The sequence below is a fragment of the Tamandua tetradactyla genome, chromosome 12 (genome assembly GCF_023851605.1).
Source record: "Tamandua tetradactyla isolate mTamTet1 chromosome 12, mTamTet1.pri, whole genome shotgun sequence".
NCBI classification, from domain to species: domain Eukaryota; kingdom Metazoa; phylum Chordata; class Mammalia; order Pilosa; family Myrmecophagidae; genus Tamandua; species Tamandua tetradactyla.
In genome coordinates this window covers 4,122,587-4,140,806 of record NC_135338.1, presented here as the reverse complement: position 1 = coordinate 4,140,806, position 18,220 = coordinate 4,122,587, and the positions used below count along the sequence as shown (strand labels likewise).

The following is an 18,220-nucleotide window of genomic DNA, read 5'->3' as shown; positions in this document are numbered from 1 at the left end:
CTGGATACCTTAGATTGAACAATTCTATAGACTTGTTTTCATTTGGACAATTTCACAGCCTTAGAACTGTAAACTAGCAACTTATTAAATCCCCCTTTTTAAAAGCCCTTCCATTTCTGATATATTGCATTCTGAAAGCTAGCAAACTAGAACACCATGTAATCATCTAAAGTGTACGATCAGTGCTTCACAACATTGTCGTACAGCTGTGCATTTATCATCACAGTCAAATTTTTTTGTGTGTGTGTGAAAAATAACATATACAAAAAGCTGATAAATTTCAAAGCACATTGCAACAATTAGTTGTAGAACAGATTTCAGAGTTTGATATGGGTTACAATTCCACAATTTTAGGATTTAACTACTAGCTGCTCCAAAACACTGGAGACTAAAAGAAATATCAACAAAACGATTCAGCAGTCATACTCATTTGTTAAACTCTGTCTTCTCTGTGTAGCTCCACCATCACCTTAGATCTTTCACCTACTCTTTAGGGGTATTTGAGCTGTCCATTCTAACTTCCTCATGTTGGAAGGACATTTCAGGCCTTTTCTGGCCTAGGAACCCATCTGGAGGCTCTAGGTTTCTGGGAAGTTAGCCTGGGACATGAAACCTTTGTAGAATCTTATATAATGCCCTAGGTGTTCTTTTAGGATTGGCCTAGGAATGGTTTTGGTTGGGATTTGGCAAGCTATGATAAGTAACAATATCTAACTGATGCTTACATTAACAGTGACCTCCAGGGTAGCCTCGCTCTATTTGAACTTTCTCAGACACTGATACCTTATTTATTATATTTTCTTTCCCCTTTTTTGGTCAGGATGGCATTGTTGATCCCATGGTGTCAGGGCCAGACTCATCTTTGGAGTCATCTCCCTTGCCACCAGGGAGACTTTCACGCCTGAATATCACGTTCCACATAGTGGAGAGGGCAATGATTTCACTTGTAAAGTTAGGCTAAGACAGAAAGGGGCCACATTTGAGCAACAAAAGAGGTCCTCCAGAAGTAACTCAACGCATGCCTGTAGGTGGGCTAAGCTTCTCTGTTACATGCATAAGCCTCACAAGAGCAAGCCTCAAGATAAAGGGCGTGGCTCATTAACTTGGGCTTCTCTAATGTTTGATAAAGTATCAGGGCTTTTCCTGATGGTAAAGTTTAATAGTTCCATATTTTTTCTCCCATCCCTCAAGGGACTTTACCAGTACTTTTTGATTATCTGCTTAATATATTCTGGGATATATCCAGGCATTACATTAAGCTATAAAGGGCTAGGCATTACATTAAGCTGTATAGGATTAAAGGCCCTGTACAGCTTATTCTGGGAGCTCCCTGTGTTTGAATCTTTTTTTTTTTAAATATTTTTATTGAGAAATCTTCATACACATAGTCCAGCTATACAGTCCGTGGTTCACAATATCATCACATAATTGTATATTCATCACCATGATCATTTTAAAAAAATTTATTTATTAATTAAAAAATTAAGAAACCAAATAAAACATCAACATATATAATCAGTAATTCACAATATCATCACTTAGTTGCATATTCATCATTTCTTAGAACATTTGCATTAATTCAGAAAAAGAAATAAAAAGACAATAGAAAAAAAAAAAACGAACACAGGAAAGGAAAAAGAAAAAAGATTATACCTACCGTACCCCGTACCCATCGCTTTCATTGATCACTAGCATTTCAAACTACATTTATTTTAGCATTTGTTCCCCCTATTATTTATTTTTATTCCATATGTTCTACTCGTTTCTTGACAAGGTAGATAAAAGGGGCATCAGACACAAGGTTTTCACAGTCACACAGTCACATTGTGACAGCTATATCATTATTCAGTCATCCTCAAGAAACATGGCTACTGAACACAGCTCTACATTTTCAGGCAGTTCCTTTCAGCCTCTGTTTGAATCATTTTTATGATCTCTCCAGAATGGTTGAGTTTGATTATGTGCTACAAAAAATTTAGGTTCTGGACAAGACACACCTTTCTTTCTTTGGTCTCAGAGAGTAGATGAGGTTCTAAAATATATACAGTATCTTCCTTACCACTGTATGAATTACTTTAATCCCAACTTGATTGATTTCATTCTTCTTTCTAAATACCAGGCTATACATATATACAACAGCCTTTCAAAATCTAGACATGACAGTTACCACTCTGTACTAAATGTGACTGGTATAGGAGCTTACAATTTAGGCCCTTGTTTTCTTGTAAGTATTTTCTTTTCTTTTTTTTTTTTAATTAATTTTTAAACATTTAAAAAAATATGACAAGAAACACAAACATTCTTAACTATGATCATTCCATTCTACATTTATAATCAGTAATTCACAGTATCATCACATAGTTGCATATTCATCATCATGATCATTTCTTAGAACATTTGTATCAATTGAGAAAAAAGAAATAAAAAGACAACCGAAAAAATTCATACATATCATACCCCTTACCCCTCCCTTTCAGTGGTCACTAGCATTTCAATCTAAGTTTAACATTTGTTCCCTCTATTATTTATTTTTATTCCATATGTTTTACTTGTCTGTTGATAAGGTAGGTAAAGGAGCATCAGAAACAAGGTTTTCACAATCACACAGTCACATTGTGAAAGCTATATCATTATACAATCATCTTCAAGAAACATGGCTACTGGAACACAGCGCCTCATTTAAATTTTTCCTTTACTGACTCCTCACTTAGGTCATTGCCTGTGTATAGAAACAAATATTGATTTTTGCACATTATTTTTATTTCCCACCACCTTGCTGAATTTATTAGCTCAAGAACTTTGTTGTAGATTTCTCAGGATTTTCCGAGTGTATTATCGTGCCATCTGCAAATAAGGAGCATTTTACTTCTTCCTTTTTAATTTGGATGCCTTTTGTTTCTTTTTCCTGCCTGATTGCTGTAGCTAGAACTTCCAGTACAGTGTTGAATAATAATGGTGACAGAGGGCAGCCTTGTCTTGTTCCCAATCTTAGGGGGAAAGCTTTCAGTCTCTCACCATGAAGTACAGTGCTGGCTATGGGTTTGTCATATATGCCCTTTATCATATTGAGGGAGTTTACCTTTGATTCCTACCTTTTAAAGTGTTTTTATCAGAAAAGAATGTTGAATTTTGTTTAATGCTTTTTCAGCATCAATCAAGATGATCAGGTTATTTTTCCTTTTTAATTTGTTAATGTGCTGTATTACGTTAATTGATTTTCTTGTGTTGAACCATCCTTGAATTCCTGGTATAAAACCACTTGGTTGTGCTGTATAATTCTTTTAATGTGTTGGATTTGATTTGCTCGTATTTTGTTGAGAATTTTTGCATCTGTATTCATTAGGTAGATTGGCCCGTAATTTTCCTTTTCTACAGCATCTTTGCCAGGTTTTGATAATAAAGTGATGTTAGCTCCATAAGATGAGCTAGGTAATGTTACTTTTTCTCAGTATTTTGGAGAAGTTTGAGGAGGATTGGTGTTGGTTCTTTTTGGAATGGTTGATAAAATTCACCTGTGAAGCCATCTGGCCCTGTGCTTTTCTTTGTAGGGAGGTTTTTTTTTTTTAATTTATTTATTTAATTAAAAAATTAACAGACAAACAAAAACATTAATATATAATTCTGTTCTACATATATATTCAGTAATTCTCAATATCGTCACATAGTTGCATATTCATCATTTCTTAGAACATTTGCATCAATTCAGAAAAAGAAAGAAAAAGACAACAGAAAAAGAAATAAAACAATAACAGAAAATAAAAGATTATACATACCATATCCCTTACCCTTCACTTTCATTTATCACTAGCATTTCAAACTAAATTTATTTTAACATTTGTTCCCCCATTATTTATTTTTATTTCATATGTTCTACTTGTTTCTTGACAAGGTAGATAAAAGGAGCATCAGACACAAGGTTTTCACAATCACACAGTCACATTGTGACAACTATATCATTATTCAGTCATCCTCGAGAAACATGGCTACTAGAACACAGCTCTACATTTTCAGGCAGTTCCCTCCAGCCTCTCCATTACATCTTGAATAACAAGATGATATCTACTTAATGCATATGAATAATGTCCAGGACAACCTCTCGACTCTGTTTGGAATCTCTCAGCCATTGACACTTTGTCTCATTTCACTCTTCCCCCTTTTGGTCGAGAAGGTATTCTGAATCCTGTGATGCTAAGTCTCATCTCATTCTAGGATTTTTCTCAATCCCTTGATGCTGATTCTCAGCTCATTCTAAGATTTCTGTCCCTCGTTGCCAGGAAGGTTCACACCCCTGGGAGTCATGTCCCACGTAGACAAGGGGAGGGTTATGAGATTGCTTGTTGTGTTGGCTGGAGAGAGAGGCCACATCTGAGCAACAAAAGAGGGTCTCTTGGAGGTGACTCTTAGGCCTAAATTTTTTTTTTAAAATTTTTTATTAATTAAAAAAAAATTATAAGAAACACAAACATTCCCAACACATACACTCAGCAATTCTCAATATCATCACATAGTTGCATAAAGGCCTAAATTTTAAGTAGGCTTGACCTATCCTTTGTGGGGTTAAGTTTCAGATGAACAAATCCCAAGACTGGGGCTCAGCCTATAGCTTTGGTTGTCCACACTGCTTGTGAGAATATCAAGAATTCAACTTGAGGAAGTTGCATTTCTTCCCGTTCTCACCATTCCCTGAAGGGGGCTTTGCAAATACTTTTCCACTCACTGATTGAATCACTCAGGGATTCATCCGGGCATCACTCTGGACAAACCAACAAAATCTCATGTTCTACCTGAGATTCCAAGTACTTATGGCATTCAATCAAACTATCTACATAAGTTATATTAGGAAATGCACTAGTCAAAATATAAATTTTGTAACAAATACTTTTTGTTTTAGTCTCACACATAAGGTGACATTTTAAAATATTAATTACCATCTATTTTTAGCACCCTGCAATAATGACATTCCTTTGTTCTTCCTCATGCAAAAACATTTTTAAAATTTGTACATTTAGTCACTATTGTTATACACCCTAAGCATTCCTAGATTATACCATCTCAATCTTTAACATCTATCTTTCTTTCTGATTTCATTTATGCCTCCAGCCGTCCTCCCTCTATCATTCTCACATGCACCTTCACTCAGTGTTTTAACATAATTGTATTACAGTTAGGTAGTATTGTGCTGTCCATTTCTGAGTTTTTGTATTCAGTCCTGTTGCACAGTCTGTATCCCTTCAGCTCCAATTACCCAATATCTTACCCTATTTCTATCTCCTGATGTTCTCTGATACCAACGAAATATTCCAAGTTTATTCACTAATGTCAGTTCATATCAGTGAGACCATACAGTATTTGTCCTTTAGTTTTTGGCTAGTCTCACTCAGCATAATGTTCTCAAGGTCCATCCATGTTGTTTCATGCTTCATAAGTTTATTCCGTCTTAAAGCTGCATAATATTCCATCGTATGTAAGAGTGTGGTATTGCATATCCATATATATGTGAAAGTTCTCGTTCTTCCGTGGTTATTGATTTCCAGCATCATTCCATTGTGACCAGAGAAAGTGCTTTGAATAATTTCAGTGTGTTTAAATTTACAAAGACTTGTTTTGTGCCTGGAGAATGTTCCATGAGCACTAGAAAAGAATGTATATTCTGGTGTTTTTGGATGTATGACCTATATGTGTCTGTTTGGTCTAATTCGTTTATCAAATTGTTTGAGTTCTCTATTTCCTTGTTAATCTTCTGTCTGGCTGTTCTGTCTGTAGAAGAGAGTGGTGTATTGAAGTCTCTACTATTATTGTTGCAACGTCTTTCACTTCCTTCAGTTTTGCCAATGTTTGTCTCATACACTTTGGAGCTCCTTGACTGGGAGCATTAACGTTTATGATTATTATTTCTTCTTGGTGAATTGTCCATTTTATTAATTTATAGTGTCCTTCTTTGTTTCTTATGATGTCTTTACGTTTAAAGTCTATTTCATCTGATATTGTCATAGCTACTCCTGCTTTCTTTTGGTTAGAGCTTTGTGGAATAACTTTTTCCATCCTTTCACTTTCAATCTATTTGTATCCTTGTGTCTAAGATGAATCTCTTATAAGCAGCATATAGCTGAATTATATTTCTTAATCTTTTCTGCCACTCTGTCTTTTTTTTTTTTTTTGTATTCTGTATGGTGGGGATCACATTTCATTCTTTTTCCATGTGAGTATACCATTATTGCAGCACCACTTCCTTTTTTTTTTGTTTGTTTGTTTTTGTTGGTTGGTTGGTTTGTGTTTTGGGAAGTGCATGAAACGGAAATTGAACCTGGGTTTCCTGCATGGCAGGTGAGAATTCTACCACTGAAATACCCTTATACCCCCCACCTTAATTATCTTTTAATTCATAAGTTTAGTCCATTAATATTCAAGGTTATTACTGTAAAGGCATTTCTTGAATCTGCCGTCTATCTAACCCTTTGGATTTTATTTGTCAGATCTGTATATTCTTACCCCTCTTTCTCTTTTTATTCTTTAAGTTCCCCTTACTGGTATTCTTCAAGTCTGCATCCTCCTCCTGACCTCCCCCTCTTCCCTCTTTTTTTTTTTTCCAGCTTGCAGAACTCCTTTCAGTTTTTCTTATAGGTTCTCTCTCTTGTTGACAAATTCTCTCACATTTGATTGTTAAAATTTTACTCTCCCTCAGTTTTGAAGAACAATTTGGCAGGAGGTTTTTCTCTCTCAAGGTCTTTAATATATCATACCACTGCCTTCTCACCTCCGTAGAGCCAGTTTGAGGTGTCTGATCTCAGTATTATGTTTTCACCCATTATATCCTCAACTTATCTTCCTAGCCTACTCTTCTCTTCTCCTTCTGGAACAGAGATGATTGTTATATTTGTGCAGTTTGCTTTGTCCATTATTTCCCTAGATCCAATTCAGATTTCTTCATCTTCTTTGCCATTTGCCCATTTGTGTGTTCGAAATCTGTTGTCCTGTCCTCTAGTTCACTTATTCTTCTGCCTCTTCAAATCTGCTGTTTTGTGTCTCTAGTATATTTTGATTTGGTCTACAGTATGTTTAATCTCTGTGATATCTACTGTTCTTCTATTTATTCTTTTAAATTCCTCTTTATGCTCTTTTAGTGGCTTTTTGATCTCCTTTATGTCATTAGCCATCCCACTGATTTTATTTAGTAGAGTTATACAAACACTTTGATTAGTTGTTCCAAAGTCTTCGTGTCTCCTCCCATGTTTTAATTTGGTCATAAGGCTGGGCTATTTTTGTCTGCATCTTCATATGTTTTGTGATTCTCTGTTACCTTTGAGATGTGTAAATATCTTTTAAAAAAGTACTTGTATTGACAAAACAATACACAAACATGAACATTCTTAACATGTGAACATTCCATACTTGGTGTACAATCAATGGCTCACAATATCATCATATAGTTATATATTTATTACCATGATCATTTCTCAGAGCATTTGTATCACTCCAGAAAAAGAAATAAAAAAGAAAAAACGCATGCAAACCATACCCCTTACCCCTTCCTCTCATTGACCACTAGTATTTCCGTCTGCCCATTTGCATTTTAACCTTTGTTCCCCCCTTTGGATTTCCTATACCCCTTACTGCTCCTTTTCATTGGAGATATATAAATGTCTCGATAGGGTTACTTTGGAAGTTGATTTCCTTCAGAAGTCTAAAGCTTTGTATTTGCGGGTTGGATGTGGAGCACAATGTACTATGCATGGGTTGGGGCACCACAGTGCAGTGATGGGTTGTGACACAGTTGTAGTCATGTGTCAGAGATGCTGTCTTGTTGCCTGTGAGCATGGGGTGCAGCATGTGGGATTGTGGAGCTGTGTTGCACGGGCTGTGTGGGTGGGGTGCAGCCCAGGCAGGCCTTAGACCACATGAGCAGGGTGCGGTGCGGGGGACACAGAGGTAGGGCGCAGTGGGTGGTGGATGGGATGCTGTGCTGATGCACGTAAGCTGGTGTGCAGGCAGGATGTGAATGGGTGCATGGAGTATTGGGGTTGTGGGTATCTGGGTGTGAGATACAGGACACAGAGGTCAGGACATAGGGAGGGCAAGGTACTTGGTGTGTCTTTTCCCAGGGGAACGGGTTCAGGGGGAACTGGGATATGGATGTGCAAGTGTGTTGGTTGCAGGGATCACAGGTCATGGTTCAGGGGTGGGTAATATATGATGGATGGGGCCCTGGTGTGGGTGCACATGTGCCAGGGGGTGGGGCAGGGGTGTGTATGTGTGCAGGGCAGGGGCAGTGGGGTGCAGGGGTAAAGAAGGTGGTGCAAATATGTGTAGGCACCCTGTGGAGAGGATGCAGCTATGTGCATGCATGTGTCTGGGACTGGTGGCCTTGTGTGCAGTTGAAAAGAGCTTAGGGGCAGTGGGGTGAAGTTGTGCCTGTGTGGGATGAGGGCAGGTGTGGCCCCAATGCGCAGGTCAGCACTTGCCCAGAATAGGGGGTGTGTTGCAGTGGTGCGCACACGTACAGATCTGGTGGGGCCAGGCACTGATGTATGCATGTACAGAGCTCCCATGGTCAGGGCAGGTTGCTCAACTGCATAGGGTGGGTTGGGGGTGGCCTGGGCATGAAGATGGGCATCTGTAGCCTGGATGGACAAGCCACCAACTGCAGGGGGCAGTGAGGGGAAGGTGAGTTTCAAGGGTCTGGGTGCAGATGCGCGGATCTCGGAAAAGGCAGGGTGAGACTTTGCCCTTGAGTAGCAGAGGTGGGTTGGGCTGGGTCTGCAATGTGCTTGTGCTCAGGGTGGGGGTCTAGGGTGGGGACGCACTGGGGGTTTGGGGCAGGGGGTGCTTGTAGCCTGGTTTTAGGGTGGGTAATGGGGTTTAGGTATGTGGGGTGTGGGTCATGGATTGAGGCATTGAGAGTGAGGCAAGTGTGTTAAACATATGGGACTTGGCTTACTTCCTTGTCCCCAGCTCCTAGTCCATGCACTCCTGAGAGCTCTGTGCTTCCATTTGGAAAAGGGGTGTGTTAGGCTGTTTACTGTAGCTGCATGGTCTCCTGTTTTCTGCATTTAATTTCTTCTGCTTTTGCAAACAGAGCCTCCCTGTGTGGTGTAGAGGTCCTCCCAGGTCAGTTACGCCCTGGAATCACCATCCCATTTGCCTTCCTGTCACTTCTCTAGCTGTTCCTTGGAGCAGGGATGAACTTGACCTACCCTATTCTACCATGTTCCTGAAACTCCTCAGGTGCCCCATATGTATATATATTTTTTATTGTGAAAGAGACATATATACATAAAAGCAATACGTTTCAAAGCACAATGCAACAATTATTTATAGAACATTGTTTGGAGTTTGGTATGGGTTACAGTTCTATAATTTTAGGTTTTTCCTTCTGGCTGCTATAAGATACTGGAGACTAAAGAAATATCAGTATAATGACTCAGCAGTCATAACTTGTTCGTTAAATCCTATCTTCTCTGTTATAACTCCACTTTCTCCTTTGCCCTTTCTCCCAGTCTTTAGGGGTAGCAGGGCTATGCCCATCCCAACATGTTCGAAAGGGTTGTCAATAATATGGGATGGGGAATAGAACTACTTGATATTCTGGAGAGGCTGGCTCCTCTCAGTTTCAGGACTTACCTAGTTTAGGAACTCAGCTTGAGGTAGTAGGTTTCTGGAAAGTAATCATAGTGCACGGAATCTTTGTAGAATCTCAGATAAAGCGCTAGGTTTTCTTTAGGATTGATAGGAATGTTTTTTTTTTTATTAATTTTTGAAATTTATAAAAAAGTATGACAAGAAAGAAACACAAACATTCTTAACATATGATCATTCCGTTTTACATATAGTCAGTAATTCACAATATCATCACATAGTTGCATATTCATCATCATGATCAATTCTTAGAACATTTGCATCAATTCAGAAAAAGGAAGAAGAAAACAGAAAAAATCCATACATACCATACCCCTTACTCCTCCCTTTCATTAATCACTAGAATTTCAATCTAAATTTATTTTAACATTTGTTCCCCCTATAATTTATTTTTATTCCATATAATTTACTCGTCTGTTGACAAGGTAGATAAAAGGAGCATCAGACACAAGGTTTTCAGAATCACACAGTCACATTGTGAAAGCTATATCAATATACAGTCATCTTCAAGAAACATGGCTACTGGAACACAGCTCTACATTTTCAGGCAGTTCCCTGCAGCCTCTCCATTACGTCTTGACTAACAAGGTGATATCTACTTAATGTGTAAGAATAACCTCCAGGATAACCTCTCGACTCTGTTTGGAATCTATCAACCATTGATACTTTATTTTATCTCATTTCTCTCTTCCCCCTTTTGGTTGAGAAGGCTTTCTCAATCCCTTGATGCTGAGTCTCAGCTCATTCTAGGATTTCTGTCCCACGTTGCCAGGTAGGTCCCCACCCCTGGGAGTCATGTCCCACGTAGATAGGAGAAGAGCGGTGAGCCCGCCTGCCGTGCTGGCTAGAGAGAGAGGCCACATCCGAGGAATAAAAGAGGTTCTCTTGGAGGTGACTCCCAGGCCCAACCCCAAGTAGGCTTGACCTATCCTTTGTGGGCCCAAGCCCCATATGAACAAACCCCAAGACTGGGGGCCCAGCCTACATCCCTGGCCATCCCCACTGCCTGTGAGAACACCAAGAATTCAACCTGGGGAAGTTGAATTTTCCCCCATTCTCAGCACTCCCTGAAGGGGACTTTGCAAATACTTTTTAATTCACTGTTCAAATCACTCTGGGATTTATTGGGGCATCACTCTGGGCAAACCAGTAAATCTCATGTCCTACTCAAGGTTCCATGTACTTATGGTGTTCAATTAAGCTGTCTACATAAGTTATATTAGGAAATGCAGTAGTCTAAATATAAATTTTGTACCAAATAAACATTTTTTTGCTTTAGTCTCACACAGGAGTTGAAATTTTAAAATACTAATTACCATCTATTTTCAGCACCCTGCAGTAGTGACATTCCTTTGTTCTTCCTCATGCAAAAACATTTTTAAAATTTGTACATTTAGTCACTATTATTATTATTATTTTTTTATTAATTAACGGAAAAAAAAGAAATTAACACAACATTTAGAAATCATACCATTCTACATATGCAATCAGTAATTCTTAACATCATCACATAGATGCATGATCATCGTTTCTTAGTACATTTGCATCGGTTTAGAGGAACTAGCAACACAACAGAAAAAGATATAGAATGTTAATATAGAGAAAAGAAATAAAAGTAATAATAATAGTAAAAAAAAAAACAAAAAGCAAAACAAAACAAAACAAAAACCCTATAGCTCAGATGCAGCTTCATTCAGTGTTTTAACATGATTACTTTACGCTTAGGTATTATTGTGCTGTCCATTTTTGAGTTTTTGTATCTAATCCTGTTGCACAGTCTGTATCCCTTCAGCTCCAATTACCCATTATCTTACCCTGTTTCTAACTCCTGCTGGACTCTGTTACCAATGACATATTCCAAGTTTATTCTCGAATGTCCGTTCACATCAGTGGGACCATACAGTATTTGTCCTTTAGTTTTTGGCTGGACTCACTCAGCATAATGTTCTCTAGGTCCATCCATGTTATTACATGCTTCATAAGTTTATCTTGTCTTAAAGCTGCATAATATTCCATCGTATGTATATACCACAGTTTGTTTAGCCATTCTTCTGTTGATGGACATTTTGGCTGTTTCCATCTCTTTGCAATTGTAAATAACGCTGCTATAAACATTGGTGTGCAAATGTCCGTTTGTGTCTTTGCCCTTAAGTCCTTTGAGTAGATACCTAGCAATGGTATTGCTGGGTCATATGGCAATTCTATATTCAGCTTTTTGAGGAACCGCCAAACTGCCTTCCACAGTGGTTGCACCATTTGACATTCCCACCAACAGTGGATAAGTGTGCCTCTTTCTCCACATCCTCTCCGGCACTTGTCATTTTCTGTTTTGTTGATAATGGCCATTCTGGTGGGTGTGAGATGATATCTCATTGTGGTTTTGATTTGCATTTCTCTAATGGCCAGGGACATTGAGCATCTCTTCATGTGCCTCTTGGCCATCTGTATTTCCTCTTCTGGTAGGTGTCTGTTCAAGTCTTTTTCCCATTTTGTAATTGGGTTGGTTGTCTTTTTGTTGTTGAGTTGAACAATCTCTTTATAAATTCTGGATACTAGACCTTTATCTGATATGTCGTTTCCAAATATTATCTCCCATTGTGTAGGCTGTCTTTCTACTTTCTTGATGAAGTTCTTTGATGCACAAAAGTGTTTAATTTTGAGGAGCTCCCATTTATTTATTTCCTTCTTCAGTGCTCTTGCTTTAGGTTTAAGGTCCATAAAACCGCCTCCAATTGTAAGATTCATAAGATATTTCCCTACATTTTCCTCTAACTGTTTTATGGTCTTAGACCTAATGTTTAGATCTTTGATCCATTTTGAATTAACTTTTGTATAAGGTGTGAGATACGGGTCTTCTTTCATTCTTTTGCATATGGATATCTAGTTCTCTAGGCACCATTTATTGAAGAGACTGTTCTGTCCCAGGTGAGTTGGCTTGACTGCCTTATCAAAGATCAAATGTCCATAGATGAGAGGGTCTATTTCTGAGCACTCTATTCGATTCCATTGGTCGATATATCTATCTTTATGCCAATACCATGCTGTTTTGACCACTGTGGCTTCATAATATGCCTTAAAGTCCGGCATCGCGAGACCTCCAGCTTCGTTTTTTTTCCTCAAGATGTTTTTAGCAATTCGGGGCAACCTGCCCTTCCAGATAAATTTGCTTGTTGGTTTTTCTAATTCTGAAAAATAAGTTGTTGGGATTTTGATTGGTATTGCATTGAATCTGTAGATCAGTTTAGGTAGGATTGACATCTTAATTATATTTAGTCTTCCAATCCATGAACACGGTATGCCCTTCCATCTATTTAGGTCTTCTGTGATTTCTTTTAGCAGTTTTTTGTAGTTTTCTTTATATAGGTTTTTTTGTCTCTTTAGTTAAATTTATTCCTAGGTATTTTATTCTTTTAGTTGTGATTGTAAATAGGATTCGTTTCTTGGTCACTATTATTATACACTCTAGGCATTCCTAGATTATACCATCTCAATTTTTATTTTCTATCTTTCTTTCTGATTTCATTTGTGCCCCCAGCCCTCCTCCTTCTATCATCCTCACATTCAGCTTCATTCAATGTTTTAACATAATTGTATTACAGTTAGGTAGTATTGTCCTCTGGCACTTTATTTTGTCTCATTTCATTCTTCCCCCTATTGGTCGAGAAGGTTTTCTCAATCCCTTGATGCTGAGTCCCAGCCCATTCTAGCATTTCTGTCCCATGTTGCCAGGAAGGTCCCCACCCCTGCGAGTCATGTCCCACGTAGAGAGGGGAGGGCAGTGAGCTTGCTTGTTGTGTCGGCCGACAGCTTGCACTACCTCTTTAAGGGACTATTCTTTCATCATTACATGTATTTAGCCTTATTGTCAAATATCAGTTGACCATAAACAAGCATAGGAAAATATGCTCAACATCATTAGCCATTAGGAAAATGCAAGTCAAGACCACGATGAGATACCGTTTCACACCCCCTAGAATACTTATTAAAAATTAACAAGTATTGGAGAGGATTTGTAGAATTAGAAATGCTCATTCATTGCTGGAGGGAATGTAAAATAGTGCAACTGCTGTGGAAAATAATTTGGAAGTTCCTCAGAAAATTAAGTATCGTATTACCATATGACCCTGCAACCTTTCTTCTAGTTACATTCTCAAAAGCATGGAAAACAGGGACTGAAATGGACATTTGCCCATTGGTGTTCATAGCAGCATTACTCACAGTTGCCAAAAGACAGAAGCAACCTAAGTGGCCATCAGCAGATGAATAGATTAGTAAAATGTGGTATATAGCAACTATGTGATGATACTGTGAATTACTGATTATATGTATAGAACGGATTGATCATATGTTAAGATTGTTTTGTGTTTCTTGTCATATATTTTTTTTAAATTTAGAAATTAATAAAAAAATTAAAAAAAATGTGTTATGTACATACAATGGAGTATATGAGCTGTGTGAAGGATTGTGGTTCTGATACATGCGACAACATGAATGAACCTTGAAGACATTATGTTGAGTGAAAGAAACCATACACAAAAGGACTAATACTATGTTATCACTGGCATGAAATTATCAAAACAAGCATATTCATAGAGTTGGAAACTAGAATACAGGTTACCAGGGCCTGGGGATAGAGTAGAAAATGGGGTTTTAAAGCTTTATTGGTAGAGAGTTTCTGTTGAGAGTGATGGAAAAGTTTTGGTAATGGATGATGGTGCTTGTGGCATAACGTTGTGGATATAATTAACACTATTGATTATATATCTAATGTGGTCAAACGGTAATTTTAGGTTGTGTATATGCATCCCATAATATTTTTTTCTTTCCCTCATGGAAAAATATTTTTTAATTTGTGCATTTAATGACCTTCATTGTACACTCTAGGCATTCCTAAATTATACCATCTCAGTCTTTATCCTCTATCTTTCCTTCTGGTTTCATACGTGCCCCCAGCCCTTCTCCCTCTATCATATTCACATTCACCTTCATTCAGTGTACTCATATTATTGTCCTACAATCAGGTAGTATTGTGCTATACATTTCTGAAGTTTTACAGTCAGTCTTGTTGCAGAATCTGTATTCCTTCAGCATCAATTGCCCAATTTCTGTTCTATCTACTGATAACCAGTGTTTTTTTTTTTTTTTTCTGTATGCTGTATGAAGGGGTCACATTTCATTGTTTTTCCATGTGAGTATCCTGTTATTGCAGCACCATTTGTTGAAGTTTTGTTTGTTTGTTTGTTTTTGGGGAACCGGGAGTGCATGGACTGGAAATCGAACCTGGGTCTCTTGCATGGCAGGCAAGAATTCTACCACTGAGCTACCCTTGCACCCCATTCCTGATAACCTGTGTTCTTAACTTTAGTTCTCCAAGTTCACTCATTAATGTCAGTTTATATTAGTGTAACCATGTAGTATTTGTCCTTTTGTTTCTGATTAATTTCACTCAGCATACTGTCCTTAAGTTCCATCCATGTTGCTACATGCTTCATGACTTTATTCTGTCTTACAGCTGCATAATATTCCATCATATGTATATACCACAGCTTGTTTAGCCACTTACCCATTGATGGACATTTGGGCTGTTTCCGTCTCTTGGCAACTGTAAATAATGCTGCTGTATACATTGGTGTGCAAATGTCCATTTGTGTCCTTGCCCTTATGTCCTCTGAATAGATACCTAGCAATGGGATTGCTAGATCATATGGCAGTTTTCTATGTAGCTTCTGGAGGAACTGTCAAACTGCCTTCCTGAATGGTTGTGCCATTTTACATTCCCACCAACAGTGGATAAGTGTGCTTCTTTCTCCACGTCCTCTCTAGCACTTGTTGTTTTCTATGTTTTTGATAATGGCCATTCTACTGGGTGTGAGATGATAGCTCATTGTGGGTTTGATTTGCATTTCCCTAATAGCCAATGAAGTTGAACATCTTTTCATGTGCAATTTATGTGGTTTCCAAATGTTGTCGCTCATTGCATAGACTGCCTTTTTACTTTCTTGACAAAGTTCCTTGATGCACAGCAAATGTTTAATTTTGAGGAGTTCACATTTATCTATTTCTTTCTTCGATGCCATCCTTTGGGTGTAAGATCTAGGAAATTGCCTCCTCTTACAAGTTTTATAAGATATTTTCCTACATTTTCTTCTAAAACTTTTATGGTCTTAGTTCTAATGCTTAGGTCTTTGATCCATTTTGAGTTAAGTTTTGTATAGGGTTTGAGATATGGACACTCTTTCATGCTTTTGCATGTGGATATCCACTTCTCCAAGCACCACTTATTGAAGAGGCTGTTTTGTCCCAGTGAGTTGTCTTGACCTCCTTATCCAAGATCAATTGTCTATAGATGAGAGGGTCTATATCTGAACACACTGTTCTATTCCATTGGTCAGTGTATCTGTCTTTATGCCAGTACCATGTTTTTCACATGGGCAGGCACCGATAATCAAACCCAGGTCCTCTGGCATGGCAGCCAAGCATTCTTGCCTGCTGAGCCACCATGGCCCGCCCGGTACCATGTTGTTTTGACTACTGTAGCTTCATAATTCGCCTTAAAGTCAGGTAGCGTGAGACCTCCCACTTCATTTTTCTTTGTCAAGATATTTTTAGCTATTTGAACCACCCTGCCCTTCCAAAAAAATTTGGTTATTTTATTTTTATCTCTGCAAAGTCCCTCATTTTTGATGGACAATTTTGCTGCATATAAAATTCTCGATTAGCAATTTTTCTCTTTTAGTAACTTAAAATATTTCATCCCATTGTCTTCTCACTTCCGTGGTTTCGGCTGAGAAATCTACACATAGTCTTGTTGGGCTTCCCTTCTATGTAATGGATTGCTGTTCTCTTGGTGCTTTCAAGATTCTCTCTTTCTCTTTGACCTCTGACATTCTGATTAGTAAGTGTCTTTGTGTCTGTCTGTTTGGATCTGTTCTGTTTGGGGTACGCTGCACTTCTTGGATTTGTAATTTTAAGTCTTTCATAAGACTTGGGAAATTTTCAGAGATAATTTTCTCCATTAGTTTTTCTCCCCCTTTTCCCTTCTCTTCTTCTGGGATACCCACTGCACGTATATTCGCGTGCTTCATGTTGTCTTTCAATTCCCTGAGTCCTTGCTCATGTTTTTCCGTTTTTCTGTATATATATATTTTTTACTTGTTGTATTTCAGATGTCCTGTCCTCCAGTTCACTAATCCTGTCTTCTTCCCCTTGAAATCTGACATCGTAGGTTTCTATTGTTTTTTTCTGTTTCTTTTGCTGTGCCTTTCATTCCCATAAATTCTGTGATTTGTTTTTTCAGAGTTTTGATTTCTTCTTTTTGTTTATTCCTTGCTTCAATTCATTGATTTGATTTTTTGATGAGGTTTTCCATGTCTGTTCTAACATTCTGAATTGTTTTAACTTCTGTGTCTCATTTGGGTTGTTGGTTTTTTCCTTCCAGTGGGCAATATCTTTAAATTTCCTGGTACTATTCATTATATTTTACTTGCGTCTAGGTATTTAATTTCCTTAATTAGTTTATTCTGGACAGTATATTCACTTTTTTTACCTAGGATTTTTTTGGTGGATGATTTTGTTGTCTCTCTGTTCTTTGACATTCAGTTCAGCTTATCCTAGACCTCTAGCTTAGGTTTTGTTTAAGAGATCAGAGTTTTTCAGTTCTTCTTTTCTTATTTCTTTCCCTACCTTTATGGCACCTTTTTTCCCCCCTAGGTCTATTTAGGTATTATAGACCCCAGCCGTATTTTCCCAGACCAAACTGTCCTACTTTCAGGAGGAAAGAGACACCTGTGTCAGTTTTCTTCGAGGGTGAGATCCAGCAGGTTGAAAGATTTTCCTATGAAACCTCTGGACTCTGTATTTTTCATATCTTACCCGGTATGTGGTAGGTATGCATGTCCCATCAGCATAAGGTGACATAGTGCCTTTAACTTCAGCAGGCTTTCCCTGCTGGGGGCATGGTTGCAACAGAGGAGAGGTTGTAGGTTGGCTTTAATTGCTTCAGTTTTCCAGTCCCTGTGGTCTGAATTCCACCTGAGCTGGGTCCCACCCCTCTCCTGTGGAAGGCACAGCCTCCAGACAAACTCTCAAACAAGCTTCATTCTACCCATACCTGTGGAAGTTGGAGCCTGAGAAGCCCTGCAGGTGTATACAAGGAGCAGTCAAGCTGTAGAAACACAGCCACAATAAAGAAAAGAGAAAACTGTCCTTTTCAGAGCAAGATCCCTGTTCCTCGGGTTTGCCAGTCAAGAGCTTAAGTTGGTACGTTGGCCTGTGTATCCCCAGGTCTTATGTCCCCCTTCCTTTCTTTCAGGGCCCAGACCCTTTCAAGTATTTTATACTGTCTGATTCAAAAAACCTGGTTTTTTTTTTTTTTCTTTTTCCTTCAGCCCTGCCCTCTCTGCACTGGGGTAAACCCCAGCAACTTCAGCTTTTACTCGAGGTTCAGCTGAGATGGAGTCCTGTTTTTAGTAGTTAGAATTTGTTAGTTAATTCCACAGTCGGAGCTTGGTTGCGCTCAGTCCTTGCTGTTAGTAAAGTCTCTTTCCTATCCATTCTGGGAAGCAGCCTTTGAGAAATGGGTGCTGGC

The 18,220-nt window shown here is 38.4% G+C and overlaps 1 protein-coding gene across 1 annotated transcript in view; it reads left to right on the top strand.

Annotated features, from left to right (window-relative positions):
• MNAT1 (MNAT1 component of CDK activating kinase) overlaps positions 1–18,220 on the top strand; it is a 340,377-nt gene that overhangs the window by 27,236 nt on the left and 294,921 nt on the right. The window lies entirely within an intron of this gene.